At 30.4% G+C, this 14,692-nt stretch overlaps 1 protein-coding gene and 3 long non-coding RNA genes across 5 annotated transcripts in view; all 4 read right to left on the minus strand.

Annotated features, from left to right (window-relative positions):
* Nucleotides 1-14,692, minus strand: part of LOC139432213 (uncharacterized) — a 200,625-nt gene that overhangs the window by 146,083 nt on the left and 39,850 nt on the right. The gene's annotated exons all lie outside the window — the stretch shown is intronic.
* On the minus strand, nt 941-6,013 carry LOC111417455 (uncharacterized). Its single transcript, XR_002706684.2, has 2 exons — nt 5,317-6,013; nt 941-5,250 (listed from the first exon to the last, which is right to left on the minus strand). It is a non-coding gene; the product is annotated as an uncharacterized lncRNA (long non-coding RNA).
* Nucleotides 6,892-12,000, minus strand: LOC139431727 (uncharacterized). 2 transcript variants are annotated; one of them, XR_011641804.1, is made up of 3 exons: nt 11,814-12,000; nt 11,539-11,746; nt 6,892-11,386 (listed from the first exon to the last, which is right to left on the minus strand). It is a non-coding gene; the product is annotated as an uncharacterized lncRNA (long non-coding RNA). The 2 variants fall into 2 exon arrangements; XR_011641803.1 differs by having other exon boundaries at nt 6,892-11,389.
* Nucleotides 12,958-13,940, minus strand: LOC139432217 (uncharacterized). The gene is made up of 3 exons (XR_011642084.1): nt 13,890-13,940; nt 13,648-13,825; nt 12,958-13,596 (listed from the first exon to the last, which is right to left on the minus strand). It is a non-coding gene; the product is annotated as an uncharacterized lncRNA (long non-coding RNA).

Genomic DNA, 14,692 nt, shown 5'->3' on the forward strand with positions numbered 1-14,692 from the left:
TCAAGAATTAATAGAGATTTTGCAATGAAATAAGAAGAATTTTAAAGCAAATTTGATCTAATTTTTATTGTGCCATAAATTATTTCTTAGTTCAACTAAATAAAGTTTTTACGATGTTTTAATCAGAATTTGGTAGTTTTACCGCTATGAAGGTAACATTTTAAAACTAAAAATATCGTATCTTAAGAACTAATTGAGATGCCGGAATGAAAAATGAAGCATTTTAAAGTAAATTTGATCTAGTTTTAGTGTGCCATAAATTATTTCTTGGTTTCCATAAATTCCGTTGTTACACCGCTTTTAACAGATTCTTTTTTACAACTATCGAGGTAACATTATCAAACTAAAAATATCGTATCTCAAGAATTAATTGAGATATCGAAATGAAATATGAAGCATTTTAAAGCAAATTTGATATAGTTTTATTGTGCCATAAATTATTTCTTGGTTTTCATAAATCCCGTTATTATGGTTCTTTAAATAAAATTCTGCATGTTTTACAGCTATTTAGGTTCATAATCAAACTAAAAATATCGTATCTCAAGAACTAATTGAGATATGCGAATGAAATATGAAGCATTTTAAAGCAAATTTGAACTATTTTCATTATGCCATAAATGATTTCTTAGTTCCGATAAATTCCGTTGTTACACCGCTTTTAATAGAATTTTTTTGCAACTATCAAGGTAACATTATTAACGTAAAAATATCGTATCTCAAGAACTAATTGAGATATGCGAATGAAATATGAAGAATTTTAAAGCAAATTTGATCTAGTTTTATTGTGCCATAAATTATTTCTTGGTTCCCATAAATTCCGTTGTTACGCCGTTTTTAATAGAATTCTTTTTACAACTATCAAGGTAACATTATCAACCTAAAAATATCATATCTTAAGAACTAATTGAGATATCGGAATGAAAAATGAAGCATTTTAAAGTAAATTTGATCTAGTTTTATTGTGCCATAAATAATTTCTTAGTTTCCATAAATCCCGTTATTATGGTTCTTTAAATAAAATTCTGCATGTTTTACAGCTATCTAGGTTCATAATCAAACTAAAAATATCGTATCTCAAGAACTAATTGAGATATCGGAATGAAATATGAAGCATTTTAAAGTAAATTTGATCTAGTTTTATCGTGCTATAAATTATTTCTTAGTTCCCATAAATTCCATTGTTACACCGCTTTTAATAGAATTTTTTTTACAACTATCAAGGTAACATTATCAACCTAAAAATATCGTATCTCAAGAACTAATTGAGATATGCGAATGAAATATGAAGTATTTTAAAGCAAATTTGATCTAGTTTTATTGTGCCATAAATTATTTTTTGTTTCCCATAAATTCCGTTGTTACGCCGCTTTTCATAGAATTTTTTTACAACTATCAAGGTAATATTATCAACCTAAAAATATCGTATCTCAAGAACTATTTGAGATATGCGAATGAAATATGAAGCATTTTAAAGCAAATTTGATCTAGTTTTATTGTGCCATAAATAATTTCTTAGTTTCCATAAATCCCGTTATTATGGTTCTTTAAATAAAATTCTGCATGTTTTACAGCTATTTAGGTTCATAATCAAACTAAAAATATCGTATCTCAAGAACTAATTGAGATATACGAATAAAATATGAAGCATTTTAAAGCAAATTTGATCTAGCTTTATTGTGCCATAAATTATTTCTTGGTTTCCATAAATTCCGTTGTTACACCGCTTTTAATAGATTTTTTTTACAACTATCAAGGTAACATTATCAAACTAAAAATATCGTATCTCAAGAATTAATTGAGATATCGAAATGAAATATGAAGCATTTTAAAGCAAATTTGATCTAGTTTTATTGTGCCATAAATTATTTCTTGGTTCCCATAAATTCCGTTGTTACGCCGCTTTTAATAGAATTTTTTTACAACTATCAAGGTAACATTATCAACCTAAAAATATCGTATCTCAAGAATTAATTGAGATATCGAAATGAAATATGAAGCATTTTAAAGCAAATTTGATCCAGTTTTATTGTACCATAAATAATTTCTTAGTTTCCATAAATCCCGTTATTATGGTTCTTTAATTAAAATTCTGCATGTTTTACAGCTATTTAGGTTCATAATCAAACTAAAAATATCGTATCTCAAGAACTAATTGAGATATACGAATAAAATATGAAGCATTTTAAAGCAAATTTGATCTAGTTTTATTGTGCCATAAATTATTTCTTGGTTTCCATAAATTCCGTTGTTACACCGCTTTTAATAGATTTTTTTTACAACTATCAAGGTAACATTATCAAACTAAAAATATCGTATCTCAAGAATTAATTGAGATATCGAAATGAAATATGAAGCATTTTAAAGCAAATTTGATCTAGTTTTATTGTGCCATAAATTATTTCTTGGTTCCCATAAATTCCGTTGTTACGCCGCTTTTAATAGAATTTTTTTACAACTATCAAGGTAACATTATCAACCTAAAAATATCGTATCTCAAGAATTAATTGAGATATCGAAATGAAATATGAAGCATTTTAAAGCAAATTTGATCCAGTTTTATTGTACCATAAATAATTTCTTAGTTTCCATAAATCCCGTTATTATGGTTCTTTAATTAAAATTCTGCATGTTTTACAGCTATCTAGGTTCATAATCAAACTAAAAATATCGTATCTCAAGAACTAATTGAGATATTGGAATGAAATATGAAGCATTTTAAAGCAAATTTGATCCAGTTTTATTGTACCATAAATAATTTCTTAGTTTCCATAAATCCCGTTATTATGGTTCTTTAAATAAAATTCTGCATGTTTTACAGCTATCTAGGTTCATAATCAAACTAAAAATATCGTATCTCAAGAACTAATTGAGATATCGGAATAAAAAATGAAGCATTTTAAAGTAAATTTGATCTAGTTTTATTGCGCCATAAATTATTTTTTATTTCCCATAAATTTCGTTGTTACGCCGCTTTTCATAGAATTTTTTTACAACTATCAAGGTAACATTATCAACCTAAAAATATCGTATCTCAAGAACTAATTGAGATATTGGAATGAAATATGAAGCATTTTAAAGCAAATTTGATCTAGTTTTATTGTACCAAAATAATTTCTTAGTTTCCATAAATCCCGTTATTATGGTTCTTTAAACAAAATTCTGCATGTTTTATAGCTATCTAGGTTCATAATCAAACTAAAAATATCGTATCTCAAGAACTAATTGAGATATCGGAATGAAATATGAAGCATTTTAAAGCAAATTTGATCTAGTTTTATTATGCCATAAATGATTTCTTAGTTCTCATAAATCCCGTTGTTGCTATGGTTTAAATAGAAGTCTGCACGTTTTACAACAATAATAACATTATCACAAGGATATGAATGGCCATAAACAACAAAGCAGAAATCATTTCGCCATTCTCATTGCTCTCTGCCATTTCCTTCCTTTTTAGTTTTAATCTGTCTTTGGCGGCTCAAAACTGCAATTAGCGACATCAAAACCCTGAATCCTTCAAACATGGGGCGAAGAGCTAGACTCATGTCTCCACCACTAATCACGGAGATATGAAAATAAGAAAGGATTCCCAAAAGTCGATATAAGATTCTGACCTACATCTAATGATGACAAAACATTAAGGAAATTGCTTTAAGATGATCTTGTAATAGTAATTTAAGTTGGAATAGAATTGTACATTGGTTAGTATTGATCAGATTGAAATGAAATAGAACTTAAAAAAAAGTTTATTTAATTTCTTTGGGTACTCATCAAAGTAAAGCGTTGCATAACTGTACAAGATTTTACGATCACCAATTTGACGGTAATAAAAATTTACAGTTAAAAGAATTTCGGTGTGTGTCCTGCAATTATTCCCGATCAAAATAAAAAAAAAATTAAAGAAAATCGAATTCTTGGCCCATTTCGTCGAAGCATTTTCCTCAAAAGGAACGAAATCATCCCTTCCCGGAACTTAAACTTAAACCTCCTCGGCCACCCAGCACCATACCAAAAAAAAAAAAAGTATCACCGGAAACAGGTAAAAACATCTTAGAGGATTCCGCGGCGGAAGCGATTCTTTTCTTTCATATTGAATGGTTCAAAATGAGCATTGAAGTGTTAACAATGAATTCAAGAGGCGCAATGAAACTCTTTGTTAGTGGTTCTTTTACAAGGTTTTAAAAGATTTGTTTTTCGAGTGTAGGCGCCACTTTTAAGAAGTACTAAGAATTTTTTTTTGTTCTTTTCAAATCGTTTTAAATGTTGTAAAAATAAGTAAAATGCATTCAAATTTTTTTGATTCCGTACAGGTTTCGTTTTACAAGTTTTTGGGGACGCCATGTGGTCGATCTCATTTCGATATAAAGCGGCCCCGTTGAACGTTATTAATAAACCCATAACCCCGTCCGACTTTTGTAAACCTTCCAAAATAGAAAAAATAATAAACCGCATTTCAAAATGCCTAAATGACGGGATGTGCTATAAACAATCACGCTGGGATTTCTTCCTATTAGTTAAAGGAATTTAAAGAAATTTAGCACCATCTCGTATTCAATAGAGAAATTTCTTCAAAATACTTCAACTAATTTACAGATACCTTTAAAATTTACAATTAAATTATTTATAAAATTAATGAATTAATTTCTTAGATTTTACATTACTATAATGAAGTGTGTTATATAGTAATTAAGTAACCACATTGCAACCTTTAGACCTTCCATTTTTTGATGAGATCATCCATATACAAATTTAATACAAATAGTGATAGAAAACAGCCTTGTCTTACTCCTTGGTTAATGTAGATCAAATCCAAATCTTTGTCTGAGATGCTGTTTATTGTTATAGCGGTGTCTTTGTAAAGGCTCTTTATTTGCTCTCTTCTCTTTTCTATTATTTGCTTTAATGGGAAGACACAATTCCTCCTCTGTTCCTTCTCCAAGTATTTTAGTGATTACTTGTGTTCTTGTTGTTATTCTGAAAGTAAACAATGAATATCATTCAAAAATAATGGTTCATGTAGAATGTATTTATGCTTCTTCATGATTCTTTCCTTTGAAATTTCCTTGTTCTGTACCATTTACTACTTCACTTATAAGTCTTTTATAAATTGATACAATTAGATAGATATTGTGAACTTCCACTCCTTTTAAAGATTTCGTTGTAATATTTGTTTTCATAGCTAGAAACACTATTTTCCTATTATTTCTTTCCAGTTAGGTGGATCCTAATCCTGCAATTTAGGATCTAATTCTCCTAAAACACCAAATTTGGAAATATATCAATGAGAAGAGAATGTAATATAAAGTATAAGTTATATACAACGTTATTAGATTAATATCAAAATAATATTAAGTGAGGTTACGAATATTATGGAACTTTGAAAAATAAAGTAAGGTTATATGTGTTAGATGCAAATTGAGTTGCCTAATAATAAATTAATTTAGAATCAAACAGAAAAATTTTTTAGTATAAACGATCATACATGGTATCAAATTGTACCTAAAAGTATAAAGAACTTATTCTTAGTTTTTAGTATGTTTAATTAATTATCGTATCCGAAATCTCTGCAATAATAACGTTGGGTACGATAATTCACTGCTTGATGCAACCCAACATACACAGTTGCCGATTTTATACATATGGTTAGCCAGTGACATGATTATTAAGTGATATGTTAATAATCATGTCACTGATGGTTATAGAAAATAGCTTCGTAGAAATACAATTCTATGAACAAAAACTTCGTACTAAAAATTGAACGCATGTGGCGCCATCTGTTGGGGATATTTTGGAATTATTCAGATAAGAACCGAACCACTAGAATACAGGTTGGATTGGGTTTACATATAAAAGCTCCAACCACAGAATAACTGTTTGGAAAGTGTTTAGAGCCACTATGTGGGTCCAATTAACGTTCCGTCCGTCCGTTCAAATAATACTGCCACATTTGAATATCACTGCATCATATGATATGTGAGATTGCATCTGACGAACTTCTCACCAGTTGTAACGTTAGCTGAAACAAAGCTATAATGTCAATTATAATCTAATTATTTAATCATTCCATTATTACTTTACCGAAAAATCACTTTAAAATGATGTTTTCATCTGTCATTCTGAACAAATTTCAATTTTTTAAATTTTAAAAGTTGAAGTTAGCGGCAAATTAAAAATATAAAACGATTGGAATCTATACTTTTTAAATTAAAAGAATGATACTGGTAATAATTGTTATTGCTGTCTTTGATCATTCCCACTATTTATAATAAAATTGTTAGTTTAATTAAATTATTTCAGTATGGCCGCTAATGCCATCTTACGGTGGGATTTCGACATAGAATCAGGATCTGGGGCTGTGATGATTAACAATCTGGAGTAGTATCATTAATTATACTACTCCAGATTGCTAACCATATGTACAAATTCGGAAACTGTATGTTGGGTTGCACCACGCACTGTTTATTCTCAAAAAGAGAATAAATTAATGTAGATAAGTGAGATAGAGACATAATAAGAAAAGAGACGATTAATTAGCCTCGACCTCATAATATATATATATATATATATATATATATATATATACAGTCGTTACTATTTAAAATTCTCCTTAGAAAGAATCTTAAAAACGCACCAAAATGAAGTAGGACTAATAAACATTTTACTGAAGGAAATAATAACAATCTTTAAATGTGGAAATGTCTTTTAGTGTATCTTTTTTAGTGATTTGATGGCGTGAATTGGCGCACGCATCTATTAAAGAAAAAAAATTAAATAAAATAAAAGTTATGTAAAGCAAACGCTAGGGCCTCCGTGCCTAACCGTGGGATCAACTATTGAAACAAATTATGAAAGAAATAAATAAATATAATCTATTTAAATAAATTAAAGAAAAAATACAATATTTAAGGCATATATTCGAACATAGACGCTACAATACTAATTATTATAAATTATCTTATCGCATATACTCTAATAAGGACTACTTACATAAACTAATTTAGGTACTAAAATAAAAATAAAAAATTCTTATTAGCGGTAATGGTGAGGAAAACGAGAATAAATAAAGAAAACTTAAATTATTTAATATTTAAGTGTTTGCTGAACGTATCCTTTGATATCGACTCCTTCCGCTGACAGAATGAGAGTCATTCGGCTTGGGCATACTACATATCAATCCTATTATTCCACGTGGAAAATAATCATGATGCAGATATACCTACGTCATAGGCATGCTGGAGGGTTTGTAAGCCTCGCTAACGACAATGCCTCCATGAAAGTACTAACTCTCATTGAGATCAAAGTATCATGGTTATTTTCCACGTGGAATAATAGGATTGATATGTAGTAGGCGCAAGCCGAATGACTCTCATTCTATCAGCTGAGGGAGTCCATATCAAAGGATAGGTTAGGCAAACACTTAAATAATACTATTTTAATATCAAATTATTTTGCATGATTATTCTATTTACATATACATATAGAAAACTAGCAGCTTCTGATATGGAAGTGTTCAATATGCTTTACACATAATTATTCAGCGAGACGCAAGCTTTCGTTTGAGACATAGAACGTTGAAATCGATCAAACCGTTCTTTAGTTATAGCGAATTTAATCAAAATTATTTTTTTTCTAACTAGGGGCCAGACTTTCAGTTGGTAGATACGTGGAGTCATTTAAATGGTAGGTTAGGCAAACACTTAAATAATAGTATTTTAATATCTAATTATTTTGCACGAATATTTTAGTTATACGTATATATGCTATTTTTATTATAATTCCTCGTGGAAAATATATTGAATACTTCTATATCTTGAGCCAGTGTACCATATGTACATATAAATAGAAAATTCGTGCAAAATAATTGAATATTAAAATAGTATTATTTAAGTGTTTGCCGAACCTATCCTTTGATATCGACTCCTTCCGCTGACAGAATGAGAGTCATTCGGCTTGGGCATACTACATATCAATCCTATTATTCCACGTGGAAAATAATCATGATGCAGATATACCCACTTCATAGGCATGCTGGAGGGTTTGAAAGCCTCGCTAACGACAATGCCTCCATGAAAGTACTAACTCTCATTGAGATCAAAGTATCATGGTTATTTTCCACGTGGAATAATAGGATTGATATGTAGTAGGCGCAAGCCGAATGACTCTCATTCTATCAGCTGAGGGAGTCCATATCAAAGGATAGGTTAGGCAAACACTTAAATAATACTATTTTAATATCAAACTATTTTGCATGATTATTCTATTTACATATACATATGAAAAACTAGCAGATTCAGATATGGAAGTGTTCAATATACTTTACACATAATTAATCAGCCAGACGCAAGCTTTCGTTTGAGATATAGAACATTGAAATCGGTCAAACCGTTCTTTAGTTATAGCGAATTTAATCAAAATTATTTTTTTTCTAACTAGGGGCCAGACTTTCAGTTGGTAGATACGTGGAGTCATTTAAATGGTAGGTTAGGCAAACACTTAAATAATAGTATTTTAATATCAAATTATTTTGCACGAATATTTTAGTTATACGTATATATGTATATATGCAATTTTTAGTATAATTCCTCGTGGAAAATATATTGAATACTTCTATATCTTCAGCCAGTGTACCATATGTACATATAAATAGAAAATTCGTGCAAAATAATTGAATATTAAAATAGTATTATTTAAGTGTTTGCCGAACCTATCCTTTGATATCGACTCCTTCCGCTGACAGAATGAGAGTCATTCGGCTTGGGCATACAGCATATCAATCCTATTATTCCACGTGGAAAATAATCATGATGAAGATATACCCACTTCATAGGCATGCTGGAGGGTTTGAAAGCCTCGCTAACGACAATGCCTCCATGAAAGTACTAACTCTCATTGAGATCAAAGTATCATGGTTATTTTCCACGTGGAATAATAGGATTGATATGTAGTATGCGCAAGCCGAATGACTCTCATTCTATCAGCTGAGGGAGTCCATATCAAAGGATAGGTTAGGCAAACACTTAAATAATACTATTTTAATATCAAATTATTTTGCATGATTATTCTATTTACATATACATATGGAAAACTAGCAGCTTCTGATATGGAAGTGTTCAATATGGTTTACACATAATTATTCAGCCAGACGCAAGCTTTCGTTTGAGATATAGAACATTGAAATCGATCAAACCGTTCTTTAGTTATAGCGAATTTAATCAAAATTATTTTTTTTCTAACTAGGGGCCAGACTTTCAGTTGGTAGATACGTGGAGTCATTTAAATGGTAGGTTAGGCAAACACTTAAATAATAGTATTTTAATATCTAATTATTTTGCACGAATATTTTAGTTATACGTATATATGCTATTTTTATTATAATTCCTCGTGGAAAATATATTGAATAATTCTATATCTTGAGCCAGTGTACCATATGTACAGCGTGGGCAAATTTGGGTGTTATTATAGGCTATCTCAGAAACCATAAGAGATACGAAAAAAGTAGGTGCCATGTCCCGGTCTCTTTTTTTGAGACTAATTCAATCCCGCAAACACCAAACCTCCATCTTCTTTAGTTTTTAAGTTATAGCCAAAAAGTCAAATTTTCGTGATTTCAAAAAATGCTCATATTTCGTTTATTTTTGAAATTAGAGAAATGAGGTTGATACGTTGTTAAGACACTTTTTTAAGTAGAATTTACTGCCGTTGAAAAATTTTAAAAATATTTGATGATTTTTGAGATACAACACAAAGTTGTATTTTTTTAAATACAAACTATCGTAGATTATGGTGTTACTGAAAAGAGCATATTTTTAGCTTTCCAATGAAGTATTGCACGCATGGAGTATTTGGGGAAAATAAGCGTTATTTTTTAATTCTAAAATATTAAAGATTAATATTCAAAATTTTAATTATAGTAGGCGAGGAAAACGTTAAATGCCACTTAGTTACTATAGTAACGTGAGTTTACTGATCATTTCATTCACGATTTTTTTGAAACTAGTTTCCCGTTTAAAAATTCCTCATTATCTTTAAATACATAAAGCGATAAAATTAAAAAATGAATCTTTGAAAATGATAGATAAGGCTCCATATCCCATATAAACATCGTTTCAATGGAAAGTCCGCTGCCCAATTTATGATCCCTAATCTTCCTCTACCTCACCCAATTTCAAAAGAAAAGGTTGCTAATATGAAAACACTTCTAAATCTCATGGTTGGGGAAAACTGGGAAGATACTACCGAAGATTTCATTCATTGATACCCAGCTGTTCTAACCTTACAACCAGTAAGTTTAGTAGAAGAAGATGACAGTTTGTGACTGTTTAGTTCCTGAAGTTGTCCATGTTTAATTATTCATTAATTAATACATTTCTTGTATTTTTAATAAACAAACTTTACTTGCTAACCATTTTTTATTGGTGAACAAAGTCAGGGATAAGATGTTGAGAAATTTAAATTAACTATTCAAAGTTTTTACTCGTTGGTACAAAACTAACTTTATCCTGAATAATAGTACAAAACCACTTTTATTCTGTCATATTATAGCCACTATGCAATTTTTATTATAATTCCTCGTGGAAAATATATTGAATACTTCTATATCTTGAGCCAGTGTACCATATGTACATATAAATAGAAAATTCGTGCAAAATAATTGAATATTAAAATAGTATTATTTAAGTGTTTGCCGAACCTATCCTTTGATATCGACTCCTTCCGCTGACAGAATGAGAGTCATTCGGCTTGGGCATACAGCATATCAATCCTATTATTCCACGTGGAAAATAATCGTGATGCAGATATACCCACGTCATAGGCATGCTGGAGGGTTTGTAAGCCTCGCTAACGACAATGCCTCCATGAAAGTACTAACTCTCATTGAGATCAGAGCATCATATTTTCCACGTGGAATAATAGGATTGATATGTAGTATGCGCAAGCTGAATGACTCTCATTCTATCAGCGGGGGAGTCCATATCAAAGAATAGGTTAGGCAAACACTTAAATAATACTATTTTAATATCAAATTATTTTGCATGATTATTCTATGTATATGTATATATGGAAAACTAGCAGCTTCAGATATGGAAATAGCCAACGTTCCACATTGGAGCACCAGACTCATCCGCGGGTCCATCGAAATAGAGAAGAACGGTACCTTCAACAAGAGAGATGACGCCCTGCACTTGTCAGCCACTTGGAAAACGGTCCTACACCGTCCCCGATCCGGAGCAGCCTTCCTGAGGGAGGGGATTTTGGGCAGACCATAGAGTTTGGGGCACCTGCTTGATTTTTCCCGAGGGATTAAGGTTTTTTTGATCTCGGGGCCTATTGGAGATGCCTCTATTATCGATTTGGTAGTTCTTTTCCAGGTAAGTTGTATGGTTTTTTGCTGCTAACAAAAATTAAAAGTCGTATAAACGATGGAAATATTTTATTTCGGTGCTATCTTCGAAGATTTCGAACGATTATCGTTCTTCTTCAGGCAGGATTAAGGAACATTCAGATATAACAAAAACACAGATAAAAAATATATATAATTACCGTCGGTGTAGGAGCATCGAGAGTATTGTTTCAGAGTATTTCTTCAAAAAGATTCCGTTTACGAAAAATTCAAATGTAAAAAAACTTGAAGAGTAAATTGAAAAATCCAAAAAAATTAAAATGGCGTTTTTCTATTCATCGTAAATCTCGTTTTTCAAAGTGTTTAAAAATAAATGTTAAAAATTAACGACAAAACAGATTACCAAACCTGTAGAGAAAGAACCATAATAACTAAATATAAGAAATCAAAAAAGAAAGAAAATTTTTAAACTTACAATTAACACGTTAAAATTTCCTTTAAAATTAAATAACTTGAGTCAACATGATGAGGGATGAAACTGGACTGAAGGTCATAAGGAACGTTCGCCAGATGATAAAGGTGAAAGAGTGAGGGAAAACGAGTGGGAATAAGAACGTCAACATAAAATCTTTCCATTCTAAATTAATTCTTCGCATCATTAAAAATCTGAAACATAAAATTAAAATAGAAAATCGTATTGTTCCCATGGGAGACAAAAATGCAGGCCTCGTTGAGTTGGAAGAAGTTCAAAGAAAATAACATTTTAAAAATTAAGAATAATTTTATCTTTGTTTGTTTATTTATTTATTTATCTTTATCTCTCTAGCTCGACCTCTAGCTCTTCCAGGGATGCGTTCTTATTCCGAAAGGTTTTCTTCTTAGAAGAAACAACATATGCTTGTATAAAGCTAGATCTACACGATACGCGAACTGGTTCGCCACTTCATTGAAGTATCTCTAGCCAAGTACCCCTACCTCAAGTACCTCTATCTCTATCTCAAGTACCTCTATCACTACCTCAAGTATCTCTATCTGAAGTACCTCTACCTCAAGTACTATAATAAATGTTTCAATATTTTATTTAGGATGGACTTTAATGGAAATTAAACTCTACTCTCGACTCAAGCTCGACCTTTTAATATATTTTGTTTCCGTGCCTTTTAACCCCTTGTCTAATTACTATATTATTTCAAAATATTAATAAAAGATAAAGCTTGTTTATAATTAAAGACCAATAATTTTAGGTTTAATAACTAGTTTTAAATAATAATTATAGATATTTAAAGCAAATAAACTAAAATAAACTCCGCCTGCGACGTTAAGCCCGCCTTTACCAACTTTTTCCGTAGAAACTGGTGGAAACAGCCTGTCAGTTATCTCGGGATTTCCCCAAGTACTTAACTTAAAACCAGATAGAACAACTCTTAAAATTGTTCAAAGTATTGAAAAAATTTCTCTAAAAATTAATATTATTTTTTAATGAAAATAAACTGGTAGAAACAACCGGTTTTTATGGAAAACGTATAATGTTTTCATACAATAAAATTTTATTTATTAATTAAAAAAGATATACTAAACAATTTTTATTATTAGTACAAGAAAATATAAGAGGAGGAATATAAATCAAAAATAGTGCTGCCATCTCTTAATCATATCCATTATTATTATAAAATCCACCAGCGCCCCCATAGCGGACAAATCCAAAAATAACACTTTACGCGTTACCAATTTTTACGTAGCGGTTAGCAGTCTGGTATAAAATAGTCAATGATAAGACGCAAATCGCGTATACTGTGATATTGGTTGCATACATGCAATGATAACGTTGGGTACGATAATTCACTGCTTGATGCAACCCAACATACACAGTTGCCGATTTTATACATATGGTTGGCCAGTGATTATTAAGTGACATGTTAATAATCATGTCACTGATGGTCATAGAAAATAGCTTCGTAGAAATGCAACTCCCTGAACAAACACTTCGTACTAAAAATTGAACGCATGTGGCGCCATCTGTTGGGGATATTTTGGAATTATTCAGATAAGAACCGAACCACTAGAATACAGGTTGGATTGGGTTTACATATAAAAGCTCCAACCACAGAATAACTGTTTGGAGCCACTATGTGAGTCCAATTAACGTTCCGTCCGTCCGTTCAAATAATACTGCCACATTTGAATATCACTGCATCATATGACATGTGAGATTGCATCTGACGAGCTTCTCACCAGTTGTAACGTTAGCTGAAACAAAGCTATAATGTCAATTATAATCTAATTATTTAATCATACCATTATTACTTTACCGAAAAATCACTTTAAAATGATGTTTTCATCTGTCATTCTGAACAAACTTCAATTTTTAAAATTTTAAAAGTTGAAGTTAGCGGCAAATTAAAAATATAACACGATTGGAATCTATACTTTTTAAATTAAAAGAATGATACTGGTAATAATTGTTATTGCTGTCTTTGATCATTCCCGCTATTTATAATAAAATCGTTAGTTTAATTAAATTATTTCAGTATAGACGCTAATGCCATCTTACGGTGGGATTTCGACATAGAATCAGGATCTGGGGCTGTGATGGTTAGCAATCTGGAGTAGTATAATCGTGTAATGGTATTAGTATTACTGAAAAATTGCATCTGTATCGAACAATAAGGCTAAAGAAATCTCAATGAACTTGTTTCAACAGGTTAGGAAAACATTTAAAAACGGTTCTCAAATCGCATTTGTCAAGTGTATTGGTGGAAGTTTAGTTGCCTATACTGCAGTTATTTTTAATTTTTTAAATTTCAAGATCTTTAGTAACTTTGAAAGTTATAAAAATTTTTTTTGTAAGTTGCTGTGCGATAGACTATTACTTGAACTAACACAAGACTCAGAACTAGTTTCTAATTCTCGATTTAGTGTTATTTCTAGTGGCAGTGGTAGGTAGTGCTAGTTAACATAAGATATTACTATGTTGTATATTTTTATTAAACTAAAACTAGAACTAATACAAGACCTAGAACTTAGAACTAGTTATTGGAGGTGTTAGTTATGCAGAAATTGCTGCCTGTAATTTATTTATTTAAGAGTTTGAATGGTTCTAGAATAGTTGTAATGAGTGACCAAGTTATTTCTGGTAATTATATAGCTGATAGTATTCTTCATTCAATTATATTAATAATAATATTTTTATTATTATTAAAATAAAAATTTAATTATTGATAAACTATAGTTTTAATTTTTAAATTAATTAAAAAAGCAAAGTTATTTGAAATGATAAATTTAAATTTTGCCGCGCATGCCACACGAACATGCGAACTTGACGTTGATTGGTGAATAAAATTTGTCCAGTAGAGG

The sequence above is a fragment of the Onthophagus taurus genome, chromosome 11, assembly GCF_036711975.1.
Source record: "Onthophagus taurus isolate NC chromosome 11, IU_Otau_3.0, whole genome shotgun sequence".
Lineage (NCBI taxonomy): Eukaryota > Metazoa > Arthropoda > Insecta > Coleoptera > Scarabaeidae > Onthophagus > Onthophagus taurus.